A 26,572-nucleotide genomic window follows, 5' to 3' on the forward strand; every position below is an offset into this window, starting at 1 on the left:
AAATTTATTCGATTATTGAGATTTTTTATTTGGCCCTCCAAAGACTTCCCAGACCTACTGAATATCTAAGTGATTTAGAGTGCTTTTGCTGATCAGTTAATAGTCAATGCAAAATCAGAATTGTTACTAAATCTTATGATGCATCCCAGTGCAATATTATTCTAGCTTTAATTCAGGTTGAGTCCTCATCTGAAAATATGGCTTATTGTTTAACAATTTAAGATGGTTCATTCATGTATACTGAGGAATGTGATAAACTCAGTTTTAGGAATCCAATCTAGTAAGACACATACTGGCCTTTTATATCAGTTACCTGGATTAATCCACATACCAGATAACAGCACCTACTCATTCTGTCTTATGATTGAAGAAGAAATATTTTGCTTTGATAGCACAAAGTCTCCAGCAGAATTATTCCTTCTTTACATTAAAAAGTAAGTATTAACCAGACGAATTTTGAAGTTACGAAGAACCTCCTTTAGCAGCTATTCAGCATGTGTTTACCTTCTACAGACAGATACAGCATCATATCTGTAGTCATTACTTAATGCTTGTGATTAGCACCTACTGTAATTAAAGGTAATGTCATGATACAACTATATTGCTGAAGAATATACAAGTACTTTTTATTTTTAAAAAATTACAAAGGGAATAAGATACACTGCCGAAGACTAGAGTACGTGTACCAGTTATCTTAGCTATTGTTTCTTGCAGAGAACTTCAAATTCAAAGATACTCATTAAACAGAGTAGATGGCAATAACAGACGAAGTGTTAATGGGGCAGCACTGGAGTGTGTCAGGAAAATGAAGAGACCCTGAGGGGCTCACCATGCTGTTTATGCTCAGCTAAATTCAGCAGCATTACCATAAATCCTCTAAAAGATACTGTACTCAATTCCTTATTTGCTACTTTTCAGGCAAGGAAATATTCTATGAGATTAGAAGATGGTACTATTTTCTTTTAAACAAACTTTGCATGTAAATACACTAAATATTTACATGCACTACTATTACTTTTTTTTTTTTTACAATTTTCTAAAAAACAAAGAGAGGGTCTTTTAATCTTCAAAATAATGTGTGAATCTATATGAAAATTTCTGAAATCATACCCAGGAACAGAGCCTTTAAACAAAACAATCATCATTTACCTCATAAAATTATTTTATAAGTTAAAAACCGAGTTTCAATATTAATTTTTCAAATGCGTTTTTTAACTGGCTAAAATAAAATTATGCATAAATCAAATAACCTTTCATGAGAGTTCAAAATTATTGATTTCTACTTAGTCGGGGGGTTTGAGGGTTTGGGGGTTTTTTGTTTTGGAGGGATTGTTTGTTTTTGTTTGTTTGGTTGGTTTTTGAGTGATGCCTTAAGTTTTAGCTTTCATGTTTTTCAGATTCTGTGCTGCCTAGGGGGGTAGTTCTGAGCCTCATATTAAGTGCCAGTGAGCTCTCTTCACAGAGTAGGTGGACAAAACAAATCCTTTTCCTGCTGAAGACCAAGAACAATGAGTACAACTTTCAGGCTCAAAAGCATAAACAACAGTGGACTGAAGAAGGAAAATAAGAAAGGATGGGACTTCATAACCTGGAACTGTAATCGGACAATTAAACCCCAATATGCAAATGGAGCAAAACTTTAAAAAGTGTAAGACCTTGTGACCAGTCGTCCATTTTGTGACCATTTTAAGTCCACCTTGGGTGTAGCCCTGGTTGGGCTCTTGTCCTACCCAAGGTGTACCCTAAAGGCCTTTCAATAAATATCTACTTTATTCTCTAGCTCTGTCCAGTCTCTGTTTCAGGTCAGCCTTCCCAAGGCACCATGGGGTTTTGGTTTTGTTTGATTTTTTTTTTTGATTTTAAGGTGGCATTCTGAGGGAATAAATTAATCTTAGGAAATACGCATAAGCCATTCCTTCCAAAAATGTACTGGTTAAAAAGAAGTGTGTTATATATGGTTATGCATGCATCTTTATAGTGATCTTTTTGTGTCTTTGATGCTAGAACAAAGCTTTTCCAACATAAGGATAGGTGGATTTATTGTTAAGGAGAAGGCGGCGGCAATATGCTGTGTAACATCAATTATAAACACAACTTTGTGTAAAACATCATTATCTACAGAAGAAAGGCCTTGGCAAAACTGCAGAAGGCTTCACGGCGCAGCGTGGCGGGGTCGGGCTGCAGCACACGGACAGCAGCCGCCACGACACTCACCTTGGGTGCTCTCCACATCCTAACACCCTGCTCAGTCCAAGGCATGTCCAAAGATCAAAATATGGGTGAAGTTTTTTCCAGTCTTCTCCCAATGCCATTATTTTGATGTCTACCAATGACTTTTAATTCTTGGAAACAATGAGAACTAAAGAACTAACAGATCTGAAAACTGGTTGTTGAAATATGTCCAGACAGACCTTGGGCTCTGACAATGCTGGCTTCCACTATGTTCTCTTGACCCTCCACTTCAAAGCCAAAGAGCCAATATCCAAAAGCAGTCACGTGGTTTTGGGGGTGACTGTTTTGCATATATAAATCTCCACAGGGGGAATACCCACTCAGAGTCTGCCTCAATACCAAATGCTTGGCAAATGCACAGACAGCCACAGACAACTCGTTTGCCACTGAGAATACTGAAAAATAAAGCCCCCACAGTTATCCATTCCTATTCTACGGATGATAATAATGCTTTGTTTCGGGAACCCAAAAAAACATTCAGTTACCCTTGCAGAAGTAGAAATAGGGTAAGATGCTAAGGTACAGATTCTCCTTACTGCTTGGCACCCAAGCAAAGCACATTTAAAAGACAGATTAAATGTCATGGGCTCTGAGATGCCCTAAGCTACGCTCTTTGCAAATGAATGGCAAAAACACCTGGAATGGATACTTTATCCCTATAAGCAGTGGATATTTTAGTAGCAGACAAGAAAAATCTCACAAAAAGGTTACATTCTGACTGATGCTGAGAACCAGCAATTCCCAGAAAGGTCATGAAGAGCCCCCAGTTCTTATTATCCCCGAAGGTGCGGGAAACAACCTGAACCACTAAAATAAAATCACAAGAAAGCATCCACCTCTCATGCAAATACTGCCTGCCTTTAAGAGACTGTGTACTTCCTTTCATGTATTTCAACACTGGTGGTCACTTGAGTTATTTCTGGCAATAATTTGCTTTAGTTTTTTGGGGGTTTTTCTCAGGCAAGATGAAATAATTACAACTACTTCAAGTGCTTTGAGAGTTTTAAAAATTATTTAAATATTTTCTCTCATATTAGGATTTATGAGGTTATTTGTGATTATCAACATATTTGGGAAAATAACAGTTTGCATGAATTTAGTCACTGAAGTCATGCTTCTGACTATTCAGAATAATGTATAAATAAAAATACATGGGCCTAGTCCCACTACTGCTGACATTAGACAGACATCTGTCTCACTTTTCAGTGGAAATAACACCACAACCAAACCTCTAGAACAAACATTAAATCAAAGGCCAAGAAATATAGCTACAAAAAATTCAATCAAAAAATTAAGTGAATAGCAAATAAAGTATTTTCCAATCAGAATATAAAGTTCTAAATCATCTGTGAAAACAAAGAACTTACGGTGAAAAAATGTTTTCCCTAACATTATGTTTAGTGTATTACTTTCTTCACTCAACGCCACACTTCGAACTACAAAGCACTTGTGAGATTTTACATTAACTTCCACGTAGATCCACCAATAGACAGTCTTAGTGCCAACCCTGCTTTGAAGTAAATGTTTCCTAAACTTATAAAACTCCATCTATAAATAAAAAAGCATGATTAAGAAAAAGTGTTCCAGTATAAAAAAACAGGTGTGTGAATGCTCTTCTTTAAGGAAGAAGATATCCAAAGTTGACATTTGGTGGTCTTGGAAAATTTATGAATACTATCATTGAAAGCAGCCAGTTGATGAGCATCCCTGTTAATACTGAATGCCATGTTTCTTAGGTGAAGTGTAGCTTGGTTAGGATTTATGTTTCAAAGGATCAGTTGCTGCCAAACAAGGATTTAAAACCAATGAGGAAAATACACAACTGACACTGAGGGGACCTTTTTGGAAAGGCTGTGTGCATCCCTCACATGGTAGATAAACAGTTATCTCCTGTCTGAAGCCCACTGGAGAAAGTGCAAAACAGTGCACTAATACCTGGGTGAAAAAACAGGAGGCTCTCCTGACTGCAGAAGGTAATGAGGATGGTGAAAACACAAAGTGTTACTGGCTCTTGCAGTGAACAGCGTGTTCACTTCCAGGACAATATGGAATTTGAAAATTGCCTTTAAGTAGGAGGATGGCACACAGGGCTGCACTTTAAAATCCTACTACAAAGCAAATAATTTTAGGCAAAAGGCAATTACATTAAGAGCTCTTGATTTGGAGGCATTTCCAAGGTCAACCTCTGGGTGTGCAGATTCACCTTCTCAAAACAAAGTTACCCAGAGAGCCAGAGCAGAATAAAATCAGGGGGCAAGTAATCAAAACAACTTCCAATGAATAAATTAAGTGTAGGGTAGAGAACTGATTTGCCTTTCCAGATTTTTCCTGCTGTTTTCTGAAGCCAGCTGGAGGCAGTAATGGCATCTTAAGGAGAAAAAAAAAAAAAAATGGAATTGTATAACAAGTATTATCCTACAGATTGTAGACCTACACACGACAGACTGCGAACTATATACAGCAAGAGTTATTAGCAGATTGGGTTTTATCCTCCTTCACCAACAACTATTGGAGAAGAGTTCTATTACCAGCAAAGGCAGCAAAGTATTGTGCGGCAGATTTTGGGCAGGGCTGTTTCCATAGTCTATTGTGCACCAATGTCAGATCTACCTAATGAATACAAGTGAAAGCGCCAAGCATCTACTGACTCTTCTGTGGGAAAAGGCCTATTTATGCCATCTCTTGCCACAAATTAAATTTTTATTCTCTCTCCTTTAATCCTTAACTGAAATCACTTAGCAGCAAGATTATCTTTTGAACAATAAAGTAAAAGTGCAATACTGTAACATAAAGAAGCCAAAATGAAAGAGACAGAGCCTGGTCCAGAAAACTGCATTTGTACATTGGACCCATTTCCAGTGTCTCAGTTTGATGGTGATCTAAAAAGTCCTATGTTGTACCTGAGCCATGTTTAAAAAAAATCTGACACATCTTTTAAGCCTAACTAGCAAAAATGTAGATATATTAAAGAGAGGCTAATCAGTATACAGCTACTGATCTTTATCTTCCAGCAATTCCCAGAAAAAATGAAAACAATGGGCAAGGAGGAAGGGCACACAGAAACCTTACTCCTATTTTGCCATATCAAACAAGCTTGATCAAGCAGAGGTATTTTCATATATCATACTGCTGAAATCTGCCTTACCATTGTCAGAACAGAAAAGAAACATATATGGGGAGATTCTTTCACTGTCATACTCTGTCACCCTTAGAGCTGTCACTTGGAAGCTGCAAGTTCTTATGTCCCTTGGCCAGTTCAAACTGATGTATCTCAACTGACTCCTCTTTGTAATAGTAACGTATGTGAAGATACTTAATATTACAATTCTCAGAAGCAACAGATAAACTATGTGTAACTGAATTAAATGCAAAAGAAAATCTGTGTTAGTGCTATACTGATTTTTGTAGCAAATATATAAGAAATGCTCTTCTCAGCATTTTTGTAGCACATCATATAAGCTAATGCTAAAATATCATTCTGAACTTGAAAATTACTGTTATGTATACTCAGTTGCAGTGATTTACATCACAGAAAGTACTGCTCCAAATAAACTTACGGTTGCTTTGTACAGTACTCAAAGACTTGCCTGAAATGGAAATAATTTATATTTTAGTGACATTTGACAAAAAAATAGAAGTCTAAATAATGTTTACAAACTGGCCTACACTTAGGACTATAGTTACAGGATGATACATCCTGAAAGGAAAAACAGTATTTACAGCTAGTTATTCATTGCCCTTCAATTACTTTGTTGTTATAAATACTGACTCATCAAAGACTAAAACTATACATGACTATTCACACACTAATTGTTCTTAAGTGTAAACAGAAAAGATAACTCTCCTGTAAGGCTGACATTTGTCTGCACAAACAACTGGAAAACACTGGAGAAAAATCACTATGTTCCTACTGATCAAATTTTTTTTGCAAATTATTTGTGAACAAATTAGAGAACTAAATTAATCCCAAAATGCATTTACAGTCAAATCTAACCATGGATATTATTAATGCATGTTAAAGCAATTTATGGTTTCAGACTACCTTTCAGATGACCTTACCCCAGTAACCCTCTCTTCTTTCCTCCTTACATTCACTAGTACTGAAAGGTAAGAGAACAGTAACTGCTATCACTAATTAAAGCAGTGCCTCAGATGCAAAGGTGGGGTATCCCACCTTTGGAGACAGACAAGGCCAACAGCTACAGAACATAAACACAACATAGAACCTCCAGTAGCAAAGAGTCAAGAAATCAGAATATGCTTATGAACAAATGCATTACGAGGACAAAGCCTCAGTGTCCTCTGATGTTGGTATACAAGACTTCACATGGGTCATGGAATATTCGTAGGCCAAATTCCTACAACAGACTGACTTCCAATACCGTCAAAAGCAGAAAACTAAGCTGATGTATCAGCTATAGTGGGAAGTGCATATCGGAGACCTGAACTAGCTTGTTAGGAGAGTGAATGTAAAGCATTCTTGAATGGAATAGTTATCGGTAGATGCAGATACACCAACAGGTGTACAACTTGTCCCCAAAGATACAAAAACTATATCCTTACTGAGATATGTTTAGAATCCATTAGCTAATACATTACAGCATGTTTTACCCCTGTACTGGTAAATTTGTATTGAAAGAGAAATTGAAAATGCTTGACTAGCCAGTAGACCAGGTGTTGAATAAATAATTTATGGATTAACAGATATTGCAGCATAAGACAAGCTAAAATTCTATTTAGATACAAAAATATTTTAAGAGCGTAACAGATAGAGGTGTTAGCTTAAAAAAAAATTTAAGAAAAAAACACAGGAGTCCTAACATTTATAAATGGTGGGAGGAAACTTCTGCCCTTCTATCATCTCTCCTGAATTATGGAACTTCTCTCATTCATTGTATTGTCCAAGAAATTCAGGTTTCTCAGTGGAAACAGGCAATTGTTGATGATTGTGCTGGATGGAAAATCATAAAACAGGAGCAGATAATGTGGACATACTGTCTGGTGCCAGAGGAAACAATGGCTTTTGCAATGGGCGCAGAAGATGCAGATCAGGTAAGAAACTCTTCCCTTTACAGTAAAACTGTTTAAGATTTATAGAAAGAGACAGTGACACAAATATTTTAAAATAGTCCATGGTCTCATGCAATAGGCTGAGCCATGGGTGAGCCACAGTCAGCTCCCTGTCACCTGCCAAAAGGTCATCTCACAATCAGTCTGAAAATAAAGCATGAGATGAGGACCTCTCTCCCGTAGGTGTGAAGGATAGAAGGGAATGCAAGAGACATGAGAAATTTAGAGTCAGTGCTGAGATGCTGAAGACCACATCTGCATTGCCAAGCAAAAGCCACAGAGCAAAGCACAGAGAAGCCAGGAGAGATGGGGAAAGGGAACAAGATGTCTTAGGGATAAGTCACTGAGGAAGGGGGAGAAGCAGGAGAATAATAGGGCAGAAAAGCATAAACGGATGTCAGAGAAAATTAAATCAGATCTTAACATTCTTGCTGAGAAAGACGAGATGTGTAAAAAGTGAAAATTAAAATGGGGTGAGAGAAAGATCTATTAAAATAAGCCAAAGCTTTTCAAGTTCAGAGGTAGTGGCAAGAAGGCCATGAGAGTACCAGCTGAACATTTTCCATCATTTGCAATATTATAACTTCTACTTTAAACCATTAAGGTGATTCTTACCTTTACAGCTGCTGTGTTAGATACCAGTGTTACCCAAAACCAGTCTGCATAGAGTAATATTTGATCACCATTCCCCAACAGATCCCAGACCATCACCATAATTAAGAGAATAGTATTTTCTCTTCACTCAGCAAGGTTCAAAAGCTGTTCACTGCCATATGTCACTGCTCTAGTCCACTGCCTATTGTTTTCATTTCTTTCTTCAGAGTTTATTGTTTTGCAACAGATTTGAAAAATAGTTAGGAATCTCCAGGGTTTTCTCACCATGTTCTTCTTTGATCCAGGTCTCATTTCCACAAAGGAAATAATTTTCTACATCCAGGTCCTGACTAAGGACACAGAGGCTGAAAAGCTGCTCTTTTTCTACTGGAAGTCCAAGGCAGGTATGGGTTGTTTTGCTACAAACAATGTGAAATCCAACACTAGATTCCTCCCTTGGGGCTGAGTTGCCACTCAAATCGCAATAGAAGAGTGGGATTGTTGCAAGAGAAAAAAACTGAGAGCAGAACTGCACCTCAGAGGGCTGCCGTAATGGACACGGAGGGGTCCCTAACATTCCTGCAAGTGGAATATCAGCTAGGGCTCAGGTATCTGGCTGCACCTCAGCTTTCCAGTAACAATGAGATGAAACGATGAACTACAGACTTCTGTAGTTCACAGCCTTAAACCTTGGTTATTTTCATGGCTTCAAAGAACAAGAAGTGGCTCTCTGAAACCCAAATTCTCAAAAGATTTACATGTCCAAGAACTTTTGAGGTTTTGAACCTGAATGCTTTAAGTGATTACCTAAGGAACACTTAAGATTAGGAGCAGTATTTAACACCTGTACTCACAGTACATTAGGGAATCTCTTACATATGACTAAAACCAAGATGTATTTACAAAAGGTTTCATCTTGCTCACATTTAAGACTACAAAAACCCCCTATTTTTAGTAAATGACAGCAGCATAACATCCATGAATTTAGGTATGACACTTAGAAAGTCTCCCCTTGTGCTACCAAACTACTTGAGGAGTATAGCATAAATTTAAAAACTGTCAGCAGTTTAGATTTATTATCCTCTTGTTGTCATTCATTAGTGTTGATAAAGAGTTCTACTACTGAAATGAGGGTAAGTTAGGCCGTAAAACAACTGTTTAACATCATCACCTTAGACCTCAGATTTTTTTCTGTGTATTTTAAATAATCATCACTACTCTGGATCAAACATTTATTGCAGAAACTCAAAGGACTTCTCACCCAACTTCTCCTAGCAGTTAATCAATAAACCTAATTTAAAAAAAAAAAAAAACCTGCAGCCTTCAATCATTCAATTGCTCAGGACTTTCAGTAATACAAATTACAAGGAGGAAAGACTCTTGACTTGCCATGATGGAGAAGCCTCAAGAATTATTACAAACTAAGTGCAGATAGTTTGGCTTGCCAGGCAGACAGCAGCATAACAGTACATCTGAGTCACAGCAGTCATGCATCCTCACGTGCAAAGTCAGTGACAGCCCAAGCAGCTGTGATTGAAAAATGTCAACAGGATTCCAAACATGTTTGTGTTGGTTCAGGTACAGGGGCAAGTACAAGCACAGCAACAACCGACAGGTATTCACTCCAGCGTGACTGTGTTACAAGAGCACGGAGAAGCACCAGGGGCTCAGAAACCAACATGGTGAATGTGAGACAGGCACAAACTGTCAGATGGAGAGGAAAATGCGGAAGTACTAAGGCAGAGGGAAGATTATGCATATCATGGCATATGTTACCTATAATGCAAAGTTTCAGTATGCAATTCTTATTTACAACAAACGAAACAACCTTCATTGAAATACATGAACTTGTCAATACAAAAGTCATGAATGTTTTCTTTCTAAAGAACTGATTTATAAATGACAGAGTATATTTCTTTCTAAAGAACTGATTTATAAATGACAGGGTATATTTCCATTGTGGAAGCCTTTTTATTTAAAAAACTATTTAAAATGTACATTCATTTTCGTTTAAAATAAACAAAATATGTTGGAATGCAAAAAGGTTGTGAAAATAAGAGGATTTAAATAAAACCAAGCATACATTGCTGTCAATAAATATCATGAGGCATGTGAAAATTTTTAAATAGTTGAAAGGTTAAGGAAATGTAAAAATATGAATGGAAATGAGAAAACCATTTTCCATCTACTTTCCCAAGCAAACAAAAAATTACAAGAAAACATGCAAAAAATTGCATTAACAAACTTCAGTAACTTCACTTAATCACAAAATCTAGTCATGAATAGGCTGCTACCATAAGGTAAGACAGGTTGCAGACAGTCCTTTATGTAAAAGCAAATGTCAAAAGAAAAGCTCTGATATTTAGTTGTGGGCTCCCACTTTTCACATAGGCATTTCCTAAATCCATGTTTGATGAGCTTCCCCAGCTATAAATTCTGTAAATTCCCTCTGGAGCAGTGCAGAGTGTGCTTCATGAAAATGTCATCCGCCAGCACTGCAATTACTCACACTCCAGCAATCATGTGCACAATGCAGAATGGGTCGAATTCAGGTGAGAACGAGAACCAGCAATCAAGCCTCTGGAATTGAGAACAAAGCCATTTTCTTTCATTTGCCATCAACACAACCATCAAGGCCTTAATTACAAGGCAAGTGTCAAGCCTGGCTGCTGAAAGGCTTATTATTATACAGCTCAGCTTCAAATCAGTTTTGTATTGATGAACTGCAAAAATGAGGAAGCCAGCTTAGCCCCACAAGAAACGAAACAGAGACTAACTGATTATGTGATTGGCAGGGAAAAATAAGGACATATAAAAATACATTTTTAGACAGTGAAAGAGTGAACAGTACACCTAAAATCTTTCTATAAACATATTTTCTAACTCAATAGCAGATCTGTGTGGTCTGATAATTCAGAAGACACCTTCTTTAGCTGAGATCATTGTATAATCCACAAAAGACACTGCAGAAAGTCTCTCTTTAGGTCATGCATTCTGTTTTTCAGATATTTGCATTTCTGTTTTTCTGTGAGTGTTCTCATTGTCCCCTGTACATCTAATTGCTTGTCTTTACCTTGAACAGAGATATTAAGAGAACTGTACACACACTCACAAGCCTTTGCCCAACAATTATCTATTCACATTAGATTAGTTGTCTCCATATTGAACAGCAGATGAGAAATCATCATTTAGTTAGCAACAGGATTTATATATGTTGAATCAATTGAATTATCAGTAAGTACCACACTGTAACCATGAGCCAAATGTCACCTCTTTTACCATTTCTTATATAAGACTTGAAAGCATGAATAGTAATGACCAAACTGTTAGGAGGAGGCCTGGATCTGGAATTGGCTGTTGATACAATATTACAGTCATGGTAAGTGTTAAACCTTGTTTAGTCATTTGATTTTTTAAACATATATTTTGACCTAGCTTCTGCATGTCTTACGTAACTAGAGAAACGTGATAGTTCTTGGTCCGCCTTTTTTATATCTAAAATTAATATGCACATGTATAACAGATAGAAGACCACTTTGGTCACTGAGCATTTTACCATCAATTTTAAGCATTTTACCTGAAACAGTGACCATCCATACATAGCCCTTTCTTTACCCACTTCCCAATCCAGAAGATATACAATTTTCCTCTTGCAACCAATATCCTGAAAATTTCAATAGCTCAGCTTCAGCAAGATACTAAATTTGAAATCAATGAAATGAGAAAATAAACACTGACACAAAATAAGACGAAGGGACACAACAGCAGCAGACACATCTCATTTGTCATTCACTTTCATTGGTTATAAGCTGGATTTATTTCCATTGGCTATGGAATACAAATCCAGCTTACAATACATACAAAATTAAATATTACAAAGTTAGGAAATAATAGAAAGATTTACCTGCTGAAAAACTTTTGATTTTGGAAATATAAAGAAAAAAAATAAAAAGGAAAAAACAAAAAAATCCCAACCAACTGAAAAACAAAACAAAAAACCAACAAAACAAGAGATTAAAAACTGATGATGATTTTTGGTTTTAAGAGGGAAAAAAGCAGTCAGGCTTCCATGCCATATATTTGAAACATACTCAGATAGTTTCAATAGAGTTTAGGTAATTTTACGGTATCTGTATCTTATTTGCATGTTTTGAGATCTAAGTTTTTTAGCACTATTTTTCCATTTCCATTGAAAGACAAAGTACTAAATAGGTAATTCCCATTCTGCCATTAAAATGCTCTAAGTATAGCATAGTGTAGACAACTCAAAAAAGCTTTATTACTCTCAATTTTCTTCAGCATTAGTTTTGTTATTTGTAGTTATATAACTTCTTCCTTCCAAGGAATTTTAAAAGTGCACCTGATTAATTTCTTTCAAGCACCACCCATTTAATTTAGAAAGAGGTCTTTGCCTCTTCTGATAAATTTCTGATTCTAAATCAAAAGACACATTTTTGTACCACAAATATACATATTGTCTTACTTATAAACAGCTGACAGAACAATGCTATACTTCTTCAGTGTCTAAAAAAAAAAAAAAAGTAAAATAAGGAAACTTTTAGGCCTATATGTTATTGAATGAACCTGAACACAGAGAACAGCCAAATACCAAGGACTGTCCATGTCACACAATGTGCTGAAAGAATATGAAATGTACCTAAGTAGAAAGATTACTGAAAAATGTCATCCACGCATATTCTTAAAGAACCCCATGCTTGCATATCCAGATCAGAAGATTGATGCATTACATTTGAAATCTAAAAGTGAAAAACATTTAGGCAATTGTTAGAGGAAGCGTTGGTAAGTATGCCGAAAACATCGAAGTTTCTAAACACTAAAAAAACCAGAACTGGTACCAGTGGCTTATCAGAAGTTTACTGGCATGGTTTGATGTTCCTGATGAGGTTAGACTGCAGTATCTGAAATCCTTGGTTTTTTAAGGGCAGGGAAAAGGTACTTCCATAACAGCATTTGTTGAAAAGGGAGTTTTGTCCTATGCTCTGTACCCAGATATCTCACCACAGAACTGAACAGGTTCTAAGAATAAAATGAAAAGTAAAACAGATACTGGTGACAGACCATTCTGTGGAACCCATCTCTGAATGTCCTTTCAAAGCAAACAACTCTCCTAATAATATAAATTATTTACAGAATTAAGTTAGTATTTTTCTAAAGTAAGGCCTTTAAGAAAGTGAATTAAAATTTTCAGATGTAGCCAAATTATTTAGAAATCTCCATTATTTTCTTCAAATGAACTTAAGGTCTTACAAAGAGCACAATATAAAATATCCATACACTGAATTGGAGTGATTTCAGAAATACTCCTGTTTTGAGAGACTAAAAGGAGAGGACAGTAAGAAAATAAAGGAGCAACATAAAATATTAATATAATGGCATAACTGACATTCTTACATACTCACTATCACATGCCTTGCTTTTCTGTACAGGTGTGCCTCCTCATTTCAGAGCTCCTATTTTTCCCTCTTTGGCCTCAGGAAACAAGAACAGCGTTTTCTTCAGGAGCAATAGAACCTACTCTGTACATATGTTGGAAGAATTATTTGAGACAACTGCTTCCTTGAAGTTCATTTATAAATGTATTTGTAGTCCATGCAATTTAGAGGCCTCTTCTTCACATGTTTGCAGTTAAGCAATTGCCTAAGAACCAAAACCACTACCTTCTGCACTCTGCCAGTACAATACTGGTTGTCTCTGACATCCAACACACAAAACATTCTTCCAAATAACATTACCTGGTAAAAAAATTTAATTAAATGCCTCCGAAGGTATGTAAGCAGAAGTAGTTCTCCACCTAAACAGCATAGGGAACAAAAACAAACAAAATAAAAAACCCCAAACTTCTTTTAACAAAAATTTAGTACCTTTCATATGAATCAACTTCGTTTTAAACTTAGAAGTAAACAGGCATACTTGGGGTAGGAAGGGAAAGGGAAACCTTCTCTTGTGTAATTTGAGAGTACCACCTACAAAAAAATCCAATGGAATCATACTTGCCCACATTAAAATTGCCACTGTGGCAGGAAAAAAGAATATTTACATTTAAAAGGACAGTTGCTGTTCTAAAAATAATTTTCACGTATGTGTTGTTTACAAATATTGCAACAGCGTATCCCTACAGTTAGGACTGTACCAATATCCACTTGGCAGGCAGTGGGAAATCATACTGAATACTGAGGAATTGCAAGCCAACACCTCTCATGAGCAAACGTCTGCATAAACTTGTGTGAGCTACTGACATTTCTAAACTTGAGTTTTATCATCTAATGTACCTGAATAAATTTACACAGGAAGTCAGTCACAAGAAAAAAAAAAAAAAAAAAAAAAAAGAAAAAAGGGACTTACACTCGTAATTGTTTCTAAAAGTTTTCAAGAATCTATGAGATATACTCTCACCTCATGATATCTTTGATTACATAATTTTATAGCTAGACAAGAAGAATTTGAAAATCTGCAAAGGGCTGAAAAAATCTCAATGATTGTTATTTGTGACCTTTAATAGTGGAAGATAATGCAAACTGAATAATTATCCATAGCTTTATATGGACATAAAGTAACCATTTCCCCTTATGTTGTCTGAAATCAATATTGGCCAATTTCCCAGCTTTCCAAATTTGTTATTTCATAGTTTACTATCATCTACTGCCATTGCATACATCTTTCTTCTTTGTTAAATCATTCTCTTGACTCAGAGATCAGAATAAATAGAGCTGCACAGAAAAAAAAAGTGTGTGAGTTCATGTAAAGTGCAACATAGAGGTTCATGCTTCTCTACACTATCAAGTAAAAAAAATGGGTCAGTTTAAGACTTTGTTTTTGATGAAAATGTCTTTCTCAGACTTCCAATTTAGGTTATTTGAGGCAGAACCACTGTTACGCTAATCTAAGGCATATCATTTCATATTCCAGCTATACTCATGCATTTTCACCTTTGTACTTCTGTAAAAATAAATTCTTTTGCCACTGATTTATTTCAGGAATACACATACTTGCATTTTTTTTTGTTTCTACAGAAAGTGACACGCTGCTAATTGTAAAAGCCTTTTCTTTGTAAAGCTACCTCTTACAGTAGAGTCCATCCATTGTTCAACCTTTTATTCTTCATCCTCTACAAGGTACAGAAAGATCCAAACGGAAAATTAATTAAAAGATAATTGGTTTTGACATCTTTATGATTACAGCATTATCAATAGTGTGGCCAGCAGGAGCAGGGAGGTCATTCTTCCCCTGTACTGGGCACTGGTCAGGCCACACCTTGGGTGCTGTGTCCAGTTCTGGGTCCCCCAGTTGAGGAAGGACATTGAGACACTTCAGCTAGTCCAGAGGAGGCAACAAGGCTGGTGAGGGGTTTGGAACACAAGCCCTGTGAGGAACGACTGAGGGAGCTGGGGTTGTTTAGTCTGAAGAAAAGGAGACTCAGGGGTGACTTTATCACTCTCTACAACTTTCTGAAGGGTGGTTGTAGTCAGGTGGCGGCTGGTCTCTTTCTCCAGGCAGCAACTGACAGAATGAGAGGACAGGGTCTTAAGCTGCGCCAAGGGAAATACAGGCTGTATATTAGGAAAAAGTTTTTTAAAGAAAGGGTAATAAAGTATTGGAATGGTCTACCTGGGGAGGTGGTGGATTCACCATCTCTGGATGTGTTTAAGATAAGACTAGATGTGGCACTCGGTGCCATGGTTGAGTTGAGGTTGGGGTTGGGTTGGACTTGATGATCTTGGAGGTCTCTTCCAACCGCATGATTCTGTGATTTCTTGAATAGAAAAGAACCCACAATTTATTTTTAGGAAAGTCAAACTTGGGATAAATCCAATGGACTTAGGAATTTCTGGAATTCTTGTCTCTGAAAGCTTCTTTTTCCTTGATCTTTCCTGTTTGATCCCTGGCTTTGTCAAGCTGCACTGGTCCAAAACAATGGCAGTTTTGACAGCATATGACTGGAGATAGGAGAGACAACATACAGCTCAAATAGGACATCAGCAGTAAAGTCAGGAACTGGCACCACAAGTGGGCTTTCACAGAGGAGAAGGCAAAGGCACAGAAAGGGTGCTCACAGCAGACCTCACCAGAAAGGTGCTGCTCTCTCTGTACAGTGTAGTCTTTCAATTATGCATAGCATAATCCCCGAAGACAGAAAATTTTGGTAATCCCTTATGAGGATGATGGACATAACTGGTTTAATCTCTGTCCAAGAAGCAGTGTCAGAAGGATCAACGTTTTCCAATCAGCAAAGAAACACATTTTCATTGCTTAAAGAACAAAATTTTGTGAAAATTAAATACAGCTGGATTGTTTTTAGGGATAAGAAGCAGGTACCTTCAATACACAGGAATTGTGAGTACCTCTGTCTGCACAGGGCAATTCTCTCTCTGTCTTTACCATGGCAAATTCAACTTTGTTTTCTTCATCCAATTGTGAACACTTGCTAGCAGAATTGACAAATTAATGAGAAAGTCTCTTTTGAGGTACCACCATGCACCACAACATGAGCTACTGCTAAGAAGACTAGTATAGGAGTCTAGCACATGATGAAGAGCACAGACATAAACTAATGAACTATGAATTTCTATGGAACAGCTTGACATATGAGGCAGATTAGTCTCTGACCAATTCAAAGGTGTTCTGATTTGAGAAATACTTTTTCTTTGACTTGTTCAACATAAACAGTAATTTCTATCATAAAACTTAGAAGTTACAAGAGCAATTCTCTTTGTAAGTCATTTCAGTGGTATTAAGTGGCATCTATGCAAAAATGAGATATATACCTCCTTTTGGACAGTGGATATTAGTCCAAGAAGCCTTCTGAAGATACCAACAGAGAAAAAATACAAAACAAGAGAAGTAAAACCAGTTGTGAACCCTCTGGAGTGACAGCAGTGGATGTTTTAGTCAGGAACACTACCAACGCAACAAACATTTCTGGCCTATGTCAAGAGTTTACACAGTCACAGGTCAAACTGTATAAAAAAATATGCATTTGGTCAGTTACTCCTTCCAAAACCCCAATTTAAAAATTTCATCAATTCAGTTCCTCTGGCTAAATCAGAGGTAATAATTTAGTACTTCTTTGCCTACTGTGATAGGACATCATTCATCACACTACCAGGCTAGGATAGGATTACCTGCTGGGAACAACGTGTCAGAGTAATCTTCAGTGTTCTAATACCACACCCTATAGTAGAAACTTTAAGACGTGAAACCTTTGGGAACAATCTCAAATCCACTGTAACTCCCTGCAGGGCACAGGGAATCTCTTTCTTTTCTTTTTTTTTCTAAGCAGAGACAGACAATTTCATCAAGAGATATATTTATGAAATACCCTGATACCAACATTTCGTTTAATATTTCCTTCTTTTCACAAACTCACTTTTTATAGGATTAGAAAATCACAGTTATTCAAGTTTAAAGAGACCTCCCTTCTCCACTCAGGGTCAATACTGAAGCCAGACAAGGTTGCTCAGGGACTTTTGTTAGCTGAGTCTCGAAAACCATCAAGGATAAACATCTATGGCTTCGAAGGGCAACCTATACCAGCACTGGTTTCTCCTGTTCATTCTTCTAACATTTTGTACCCACAAAGCTGCAACATGCTTGATTAGCCCTTGATCAAGACTTTGTTTGCCCACTTCAATAAAGACTTAATGTTTGGGCTTTTTAATATCTAGATTCAAACAACTGATTTCCCATTAAAATCAGGATTTCACAGCAAGACAGAAACAATGTAGTTGTAATACACAACTGCCACAATATTATTACCTTTGTTTGTTGGGAGAGGTCTTTTCCAACTCAAATGGTTCTATGGTTCTATGATATTTTGAGGAATACAAGTAACTGGAACTTCTTGAACCAGCTAAATAACAAAATCAAGAGTAAGGGAATGAAGTAACTTAATTTATAGCACTCTTATTAAACTTTGTTTTTACTTCAGACTTAACAGAAAGAAAACATACAGTAGTACTGAAAAGACACTGAACTGACTTCAATTACCTGATTATTATTATGATTATTACTATTACTATTAGAATTTCAAAAGGTCTCCCATCAGGGTGCAATGTATTTTACTGCCTGCACTATCAAAACTGATTAAATCTATCATAATATGTATTTATCAATGGAATAGATTGTTCAGAAATTATGAAAGGGTCAACTCATTCATCTGATTCAGTTTCTTTTACAGTCAATGAAAAGATATCATGAAAGATGACTCAGGAACTGCAGCAAAAACTAATATAAGAGAAAAATCTTACTCCAGACTGCAAACTGGATGGAGTCCATCAAAGCAGAGCCAGAATTTTCACAAAAATATTGTTTCCCAGGTTAGCTTTTTTTTTTTTTTAACCTCAGGTAGGTTTAATTTTTCAGTTGTTACTAGTAAATCTATGAAAACCAACATGTTTGAAAATATAAAGTGGCTTCTGTGGAGTAGTCATAAACATTCTGGAAAATCTGTTACACTCATGTTCTGGCCATTACATTTCCTTTCTAGAATGGGTTTTAGAATAACTCACTGGGGCATAGGGCTGCTGTGTTGGAGAGGAGGATTACAGCAAACAACCATCCCACAGTTCAAGGCTTTTATAAGTATTTGGATTTTCTGCATCTCAGGTAGCTTCTGAATGCATTTTGAAATGTTGTTAAATGCTTCTCTGACCACTCACAAGTCAAGCAAAATAATCCTTGTTCATTTTCACAGGGAAAAAAAAAATATGAAACTAGATTTGGTAAAAAAATCAAATTGAAAATTAAGACCCTTATGTTTGAGGAAACAACTCAAAATAGAAACTTGTAATTGGAGGTAGCAAATTCTCTCACCCAAATTACACATTTTCTTGTCCAAATGGCATGTTCATTTGCAAATTTTAAACAGTATCCAAGCCTTTTACTGGTTGTATGTTAGTCCCCTACTCAGGGTTGAACTTACTCAGCTGTGGAACATGTCTTCAGTCAAATCAGTGCCACTGATTGCTAACAAGGAAATGTGCTCAACCCTAAGCAAAGCCCACCCAATGCAGAATTTACCTGCACCTGCAGCTGGCTATACCCATACAGGGTAAAACCCTACTATCTTTACCTGGACTATAGCAACTTATGTGGAAGTTACACCAGAACGCGGACGGCAAGAGCTCTCCTAAGATGAGACACTGGCTTGGTTTAGTTTTAATTGATTTCAGCCAGTGAGGTATTGTGTTAATAAAAATGAAAAAACTATTTAAAAAAAAAAGAAATCTAGCCTTTGCTTTTTACCTCCAAGCCCAACAAAAAGATAGTCAAATACTTTATGTTTTCTTTTTAAAGTATGTTTTCAGTTTCAGGCCAGCCAGTTTTTATAAGTGCTTAAAGGTATATGGACATGCTTCCTATGTTTGCTCAAAAACCTGGAAAAAACCAGCAAGTTCACGCAATTTAAATGTGTGCCTTTAAATAAAGAAAAACTGCAGGTTTCTTTTTGGAGGTGGATTTGCTCTTTAATAACTGTCAGGTAAAATCTGACTTAAAACCAAATGCAACTGATTTTTAATTACCATAACCTCAGAAAATCTATTTTTCTTTGTGTCCAACCCCAGCAGCACAGTGAAAGTTCCCACTCCAACCTGACAGACAGGCCATCACAAAGCCCAGATGCCAAGCTGCTGAAAATTGTCACCCAACAGCAGCATCTGGCCCCTTAGTGGGCTCTACAGGCAGTGAAGCTGACAATTCTGGAATTGCCCATGGGTCTATCACGTAGTTAGGCTGCTAGCTGAGTTGACTTATTCTACTCAGTGCCATTTTTCTTTGACTTACCTTTGATCCTGAGATATTTGCATATCATTATCTGCCTGAGAAAAAGTTCCTCTGTAAATCTCTTATGAGCCCTGTGTGTTTGTGCTTTCTTAAAGTATGAGGTGATACCACACAAAGAGAGAGTCATGATATGCATTACTTGAGACGTTGGCACGAGATAACCTCTCCCACCACTTACATAACACACCCAGCATTGGTACAAACTGATACATGATACTCTGGGAAACCACGCAAGATCTAAAAGCAGCCCGATAAATGACACAAGGCAGAACTGCAGGTACCTTTCAATCTGCATAGTAATGTGTCAGTCTCCCAAGATGGCTGACTTTACTCTTCCTTTCCATCCTGATTACCACAGTCATTAGCAGAGCTCTACCGCACAGCCAAATCCCAGAGTCAGAGAGGTGACACTCCAGGAGGCTGGAAGGAGGGAATGAAAGCAAAGAACAGGAAGGCTACAAGCTAGCCAGCAGAGTAGGAACAGGGACTGGGGCAAAAATAGAAGAGACCAAATGCTGGTGAAATAAGTTCAAGGAGCATTATTGACAAGCCCAGCTTACAGGAATTCATCTAGCCTCCAAAAACCATTCACTCCCAAGTAGGGGGCTGCATCTATCACCTTTAAGAAAGCAGTGACCCTCTTCTTCCTTAAATATGTCTGTTCCCAAGTTTCAGATGATAGCAGCTCTATAGTAATTTTTACTGTGAAGTTTCCTTTCATTTTTTAATGCCAGAAGATGCAACATAAGTCAGAAAATCAATTCTAATTCTTCTTAAATATGGAATTAATTACCCCTAAAAAAACCAAGGTTTTTTTTTTTATTATTTTTAAACTCTTTAGGCAAATAAAAGATTATAGGATACATTACAAATTCTAGAACATGTTAAAAATGAGATCTTTCCCAGATTCTCCTGTTCAGCAGCACTGAAGCTGGCCCCAGGACAGACCCAACAAAACCATAATCAGTTTAACTAAATCTGATGGCTATTCACAAATCATCAAGTGCCTCCCTTCTGATAACTCAAAAGCAAATGTTGGGCTCACTGACCTTTGCCCACACGGAGATAATGATACACTACACCTGTATCAGAATAAATCCTGTTGTGTAAATAAATCTGTGTAAATACACAGATTTCCATTGCAAGACAGAACACAAACTGGTAATTGCAGGGTTCACCTTGTAGAAGCTGACAAAACCTTGATTGAACACCTACTGCAGCATTTTCAGACACTACACTACCTCTTCTGCCATGAGTTCAAGCCAAAGGAAAGCAGGAGCCTGTTGTTCCTGGGGCCCTTACAAGCTTTGCCTCATGTCATAGCCTGATGGGGATACTGAAAGGTAGTACAAAGCAAAAATTCGTGCTTGTACATTTGGTGTGGAATAACAGTGTACATATGGTATGGAATAACAGTGACTGACCTGCTTCCTTATTTGGACTAAGTATTAATTGTTCTGAAAAATGTGGGCCAGATCAGAACAAAGATTAGAACAAAGGTAGAGATGGTTATAATCACTTTCAAGTAATCCTCAAATTTGCTTTGCCTTTCTTGGAAAACCAAGGAGAGCAAGATTCCAAATTAGAATGCCTTAAGGTTTGATTTGGCATACATTGCTACATTTTCAAAAGAGCAGATCAATAAACATGTGAAGTTCACATTCATAAAGTCTGAAAATCTGTCCTTATCTTTGTGCTATCATTTTTTTTCTGTCATGAAGGAAAATATGGCACCACCTCAGTGATGAAACTATTACACTTCAAGGTTAGTGAGCAGCAAGTTACAGCTAGAAAATTTTACACAAGTGAAAAAAATTACAAAATGCAACAGATTCCAGAGTTATATCATGTAATAGGATTTCTCATCACGAACTGTCAGGGTCTGAAAGTACAGTATTGAAATCACTGCTAAAAAGCCAATCAAAAAATACTTGAGAAGTTTTACAAGTATGTGATGCTTTTTTCAGTGGTGTTGAGTCAAAATACATTGATTAAAATCTCAAATCTATCAAATCTACTACATCATCAAATGAAATGCCTTTTGACCTCTTTCTTCACCCTATCCTAGCTTTTTCCGAAGCTAACTACAAAATGTTTTATTCCTTTTCTGTAGCTGCTTTTCCCCTTCCTCCTAAGCTCTCTTGCTCCTCTCTCCCACCAAATTCTCATGTCACCTCTTGACCAGCTCTGTCACTGCAGTTTTGCTCCCAGAGCAAGTTCCCCTTACCAGCAACTTGCTCCTTTGTTTGGTTTGTTTTTGGGTTTTTGTTTTGGTTTTTTTTTTCCCTCTTTCCTGTTTGATCCTAGTCATACTGGCTGGAAAAAATGAGATATGGCAGTCAACACCCTTTCACACATCCTTATCCAAAAGCCTTTAAAAGACATAATTTCTAAGGAATTCCACCTGTGAATAACAAAACTTCCATCCAAAATTTATGGCCCACCGCTTCCAGTGCCTTGTACACTTTTCATAACAGGGGCTTTCCTATGCCCAACTACAATATATATCCTTCTGGTGTAAAGCTGAGCTGAAACAGTTCTGCTGTGGGCAGATAGGAAGATTAATCAAGTTCTTTAGAGACAGAATAATTACTCTATTTGTACTGCATTCGAATTTGTGATGCAAATAGATACTGTATATCCTCAGAGCCTGGGAAAGCACCTGAATCACGCCTGGAAGCTCTGGTTTCCACACATGTATTATTAGGAAATAAACAAACATAACTCCACAGACAAAAGTCTCACTTTTAAGGCACTTACAGTCTTAGGCTCATGACAGAGGCAGTTACCCTATCCTAATTTGGGCTAATTCTCTCCAAAATCCTTTCAGAAGAGAGATCTCTACGTAAAATGAACAAAAATAGCAAATAATCCCATACTGGCCGATTCATACACCTTTGACTTCCTTGGGCTCAGACCTTTGACAGAGCAAGACACAGAAATGCTGAATGCCAAATGCAAGCATCCCTCCTTCTGCAACACACAGCCACTCCTGCCTGTGCTTTACATTGCTAAAGGTAGTTGCTCATTTTAATGAGTGTTTCTTCTTTGCTTCCTTGGAGTAAATCTCAGAGTAAGCAGAACAAACCCCAGACTTACACAAACAGCTCCTGCAAAAAGTTAAGACACCTGTTTGTATATTCTCATTAAAGTAAAAACTATCTCAGCATTATCTCCAAAGAGATGGAGAGTTTAAGAAAGATTATAGAAGCTAGAAAATTAATGATGAAAATTTTTCTCTGGCAAGAGTTCCCTTTAAAAGCTTTAAAATCTTGCCATATTTTGTCTCTGGACTTGGAGATCTATGTGCTCACTCCTCTAAATACTGGTACTGTTGAAGGTAAGGAGCAATCAATAACAAACATATCCTAGACTGACCACAAGTTGCAATGGAAACATAAAGAACATCAGTCACAGTAGTTTGAGAGAAACAGTAATGCAATGATTTCAACAGTCTGAAATCTGAAAGCACTCTGTTTATAGTGAAGGATGTACTGTTATGAATTTAAACAATTTAAAATTTTTTCTTGTGTGCAGAACAATGAGATCTAACTCACTGAAGTTTTTTCATTGACCAACTCCTCATACCCTGAAAAAACACTACCTAAATAGATAATGCAAGAGCAGAAGTGGAACAAAACTAAAACAAGTAATATATCATAAATTAACTACTATACTGTACTAGTGACAATTTTGCTTGTTCCGTGAGCAACACATTTTCAGCAAAGCTGTCACACAACCTGTTTCTGGCAAAAGAAGGATCAGCATAAACAGATCCATACTTCCAAAGCTCTGTAACTCCATTAACACCTTGATTTTCACCTGCCATCAGGTATTAAATATTTTATCTCCATCCATTGTAGGCAAAAAATCCTCTGTCATATAATTTTGAATGTCAATAGAGTAGGAGCAGTGAGAAGTCAATACCCTGTCCACATGCATGCTTTCACAATTCTTTTGTTCAGCTATCACTATTTGGATGTCCGTATAGATATTACAAATAAATAGGACCTCAGAAGATTTTAAGAACGTCCTTCTATCAACATGAAGAGACAGAGCTCAAATAAAAAAGCTATGCAAGTAACAAACTAAGTGCACTGCCTCACACTGATTTTGTGTAATTTGACCTCATAGTGTGTATGCTTCTCTGATAATAAAATCCATGACCTCATTTCAACAACATAGGTCTCAGACACATACTGAGAGATTTTATTTTAGATATGAATAATATCAAAACACCACCTTTTCAAACTGCCACAGACACACTTCAGGCTTATATAAATGGTAAAAACAGTGGAAAACCCTACTCTACCTGACATTCCATGTAATCAAGACTTTTAGCATAGTGGACAGCATCTTAATTTCGGGCAGACTGAAATAAGTCACTACACCGTAGTTTGCAAGTACATCCACACACAGTTGTCAGTTGAAAATGCAGGGAACAACATCCTAGAATTTAAGTACTAGTGCTCAAATTTAACCATGATTTGCATTTTGTTTCCCAGACAAGCCACTAGAGGGTGAGACAATAGCAAAGTTGGCAAGATTTGAACAGGTCTGTCTCACGGCAGGCATTGCTGCATGAGCCCCGGCACAAGCAGGCAGGGCAGGCTGAGAAAACTAGCTCTGGTGGCAGCTCACCTGCACCTCATTTTGCCAGCTGCGACACAGACATCAGAGACCACCACATAAGCAGGAATAGGAGTCTGATGGCCACACAGCAGTGATTTTTCTTAATGTATTAGAGTTGAAGATTCACTGTAAATGAAGACATTATTTCATGGATTGGTAATAGATCTCTCTCCTTTAAGTCACCAAGCAGCTGAGCAGGTCACTAATGTTTAAATTTTGTTTGCATTTGATGCTAACAGCGTACTCAAAGGCTTCCTACAAAGCAAATAGTTTGATGCTGTCTCTGCATCTGTTGCTGAAAACCTCCATCATAAATAATCCTTAGCAACATTTCTGTTAGCTCTAAATTCACCATACACTTCTACAGTAGTCTAATTTCTAAAAAAAATACCCTGCTTTTTCATCTCTGTAAAATCAAATTCTGACCTGGCAGAAGTGGGCACCATTTCACTGAAGTCCAAAATGGTATCAGAGTTGAACTGGGTCTTGTAGATTCAAAATCTATGATAGAAATACTTGATAAGGCCCTAGTATTCTGCGTGGAACCAGACTGCACCACTCCCAGCCATGGTTGTACCTAAAGAATCTACCATTTCTTTTATCAAGTCTAGAAACTTGTACATATTAATTGATATAATTGTACCAATTGCATATAGATGTTGCAGTTCAAAGGGGACCACAGGAAAATTTTGCAGAAAGCAGAATAATCTCTGCATAGTTACACAGTGCTACAGACACGTTCTTGAAAGATCCATCCCTTTCAGAATGATTGTGAATTAACTGAAGCATTTCTCTTTGGGATTGACCGCTTATCTCTGACTTTTCTTCTTTTCCATATCAACAACTGCAAGAAGAAAATTTATGTTAAGCCATCTTTCATTGTTATTTACATTGACACACATATTGGTATTTAGGAAACTGGGAAAGCAGCAACCTTTGTAGGCTGAGGTGGTATTGGACATAGAAAAGAAAACCTCACCAACTTCCCCTCTCACCCCCTCACATCACAATTTGTTTTGTTGCACTTGTCCAACTAACAACAAAATTATGTTCTTTTATGGCTTTGCCAACACAGGAACTTTCACAGAAGTGATGGCACTTGGAAACAACCTTTTTAAGAAAGTTAGCAAATGTATTTTTTTTCATAGTATTTCCACTCTTTTCTGCTTGTTGGAGGTTCTGTGCAATCTCTTCTGAAACTGGTGAATTTCTTACAGATTTTAACATACATTTTTTAAAAGATACTACCTTTCCTTTATGCCTTTACACTACTTCAAACATCAGCAATTTCTTTAGTAATTCAATTCTTTTATTTTTCTGTATCCCTTTTTTTCACATGTGGTCTCTAACTTATAAAAACCCACATTCAAAATAGCGAGAAGAAAACTATTTCAAAGATGTTCCAGACAGAGGTGGTGGGAACAATTATCTATGATCTGTATGATTAGGAGACCAACTTGCATAGAGAAAGCAAGCTAAAAAGCAGGCTCTGAAACTGCATGACAAAATGGTGGAACAAATTTCACTGTCACCAATGCAACAGTTTGCCACCCAGTAACAAATCTGCACTGGAGGTGAAGAATTCCTATCTGCACTTCCAGTGCTATTACCTGAGATGCACTTTTACTTACTCATATTTTATGAAAGAATGATGCATTTGAATGTCTAAATGCACTGAGAGGCATGGCAAAAGCTATGTGTGGCTCTTATTACCATGGAGGAGCACAGGAAAAGCAGCAGCAATGATTGATTTGAATCTTTATGAAACCACATGCATGTGTGTGCACACTCGTTTTTCAATGCTTTTCTGTCCTAATGCAATGAGGAAATGCTTTCCATGTATATAGGTAAGGCAGAAGGCAAAAGAAGAAGATACATTTTACATCCTAAAGTGATACTATAAACCTGCTAGGAAAATCCTACCCCGAACTTAGTTTTTTTGTTGTAGCCAGTAACAGTCAAGAAGCTCAAGAAAAGGAAGACATGCATGTATGTACTGGTGATGCAATATAGGGGAAACTGACTTATTTTCTAAGTAAATAAATTTAAAAAAAAAAAAAAAAGTTTTCTGATGCCTAATGACTACAGCCTTGTTCTTTCGTATGCAAGAGCCTATATTATGTTCACAAACAGAAACCTTAATTTGTATCTACACTTTGTAGAAAATGTGATGCTACATCAGCAGAGGATATAAGAGCCCCTGACATCTGTAAATCCCTTTTCCTAAAAGCAATTCATGTAA

General features: G+C 37.0%; 1 protein-coding gene across 12 annotated transcripts in view; it reads right to left on the bottom strand.

Annotated features, from left to right (window-relative positions):
- MYT1L (myelin transcription factor 1 like) overlaps positions 1–26,572 on the bottom strand; it is a 303,729-nt gene that overhangs the window by 225,318 nt on the left and 51,839 nt on the right. The window contains exon 1 of one of the 12 annotated variants that reach the window (XM_066179849.1): positions 13,650–13,684. The exons of the other annotated variants lie outside the window; for them this stretch is intronic. The gene's annotated coding sequence lies outside the window, so the exon portion shown is untranslated. Of the gene's footprint in view, positions 1–13,649; positions 13,685–26,572 lie in introns of those variants that run through there. 12 annotated transcript variants of the gene reach the window in all.

This window comes from Chamaea fasciata, unplaced genomic scaffold (assembly GCF_029207755.1).
Source record: "Chamaea fasciata isolate MVZ Bird 193981 ecotype frontalis unplaced genomic scaffold, bChaFas1.0.hap1 SCAF_3, whole genome shotgun sequence".
NCBI lineage: Eukaryota > Metazoa > Chordata > Aves > Passeriformes > Sylviidae > Chamaea > Chamaea fasciata.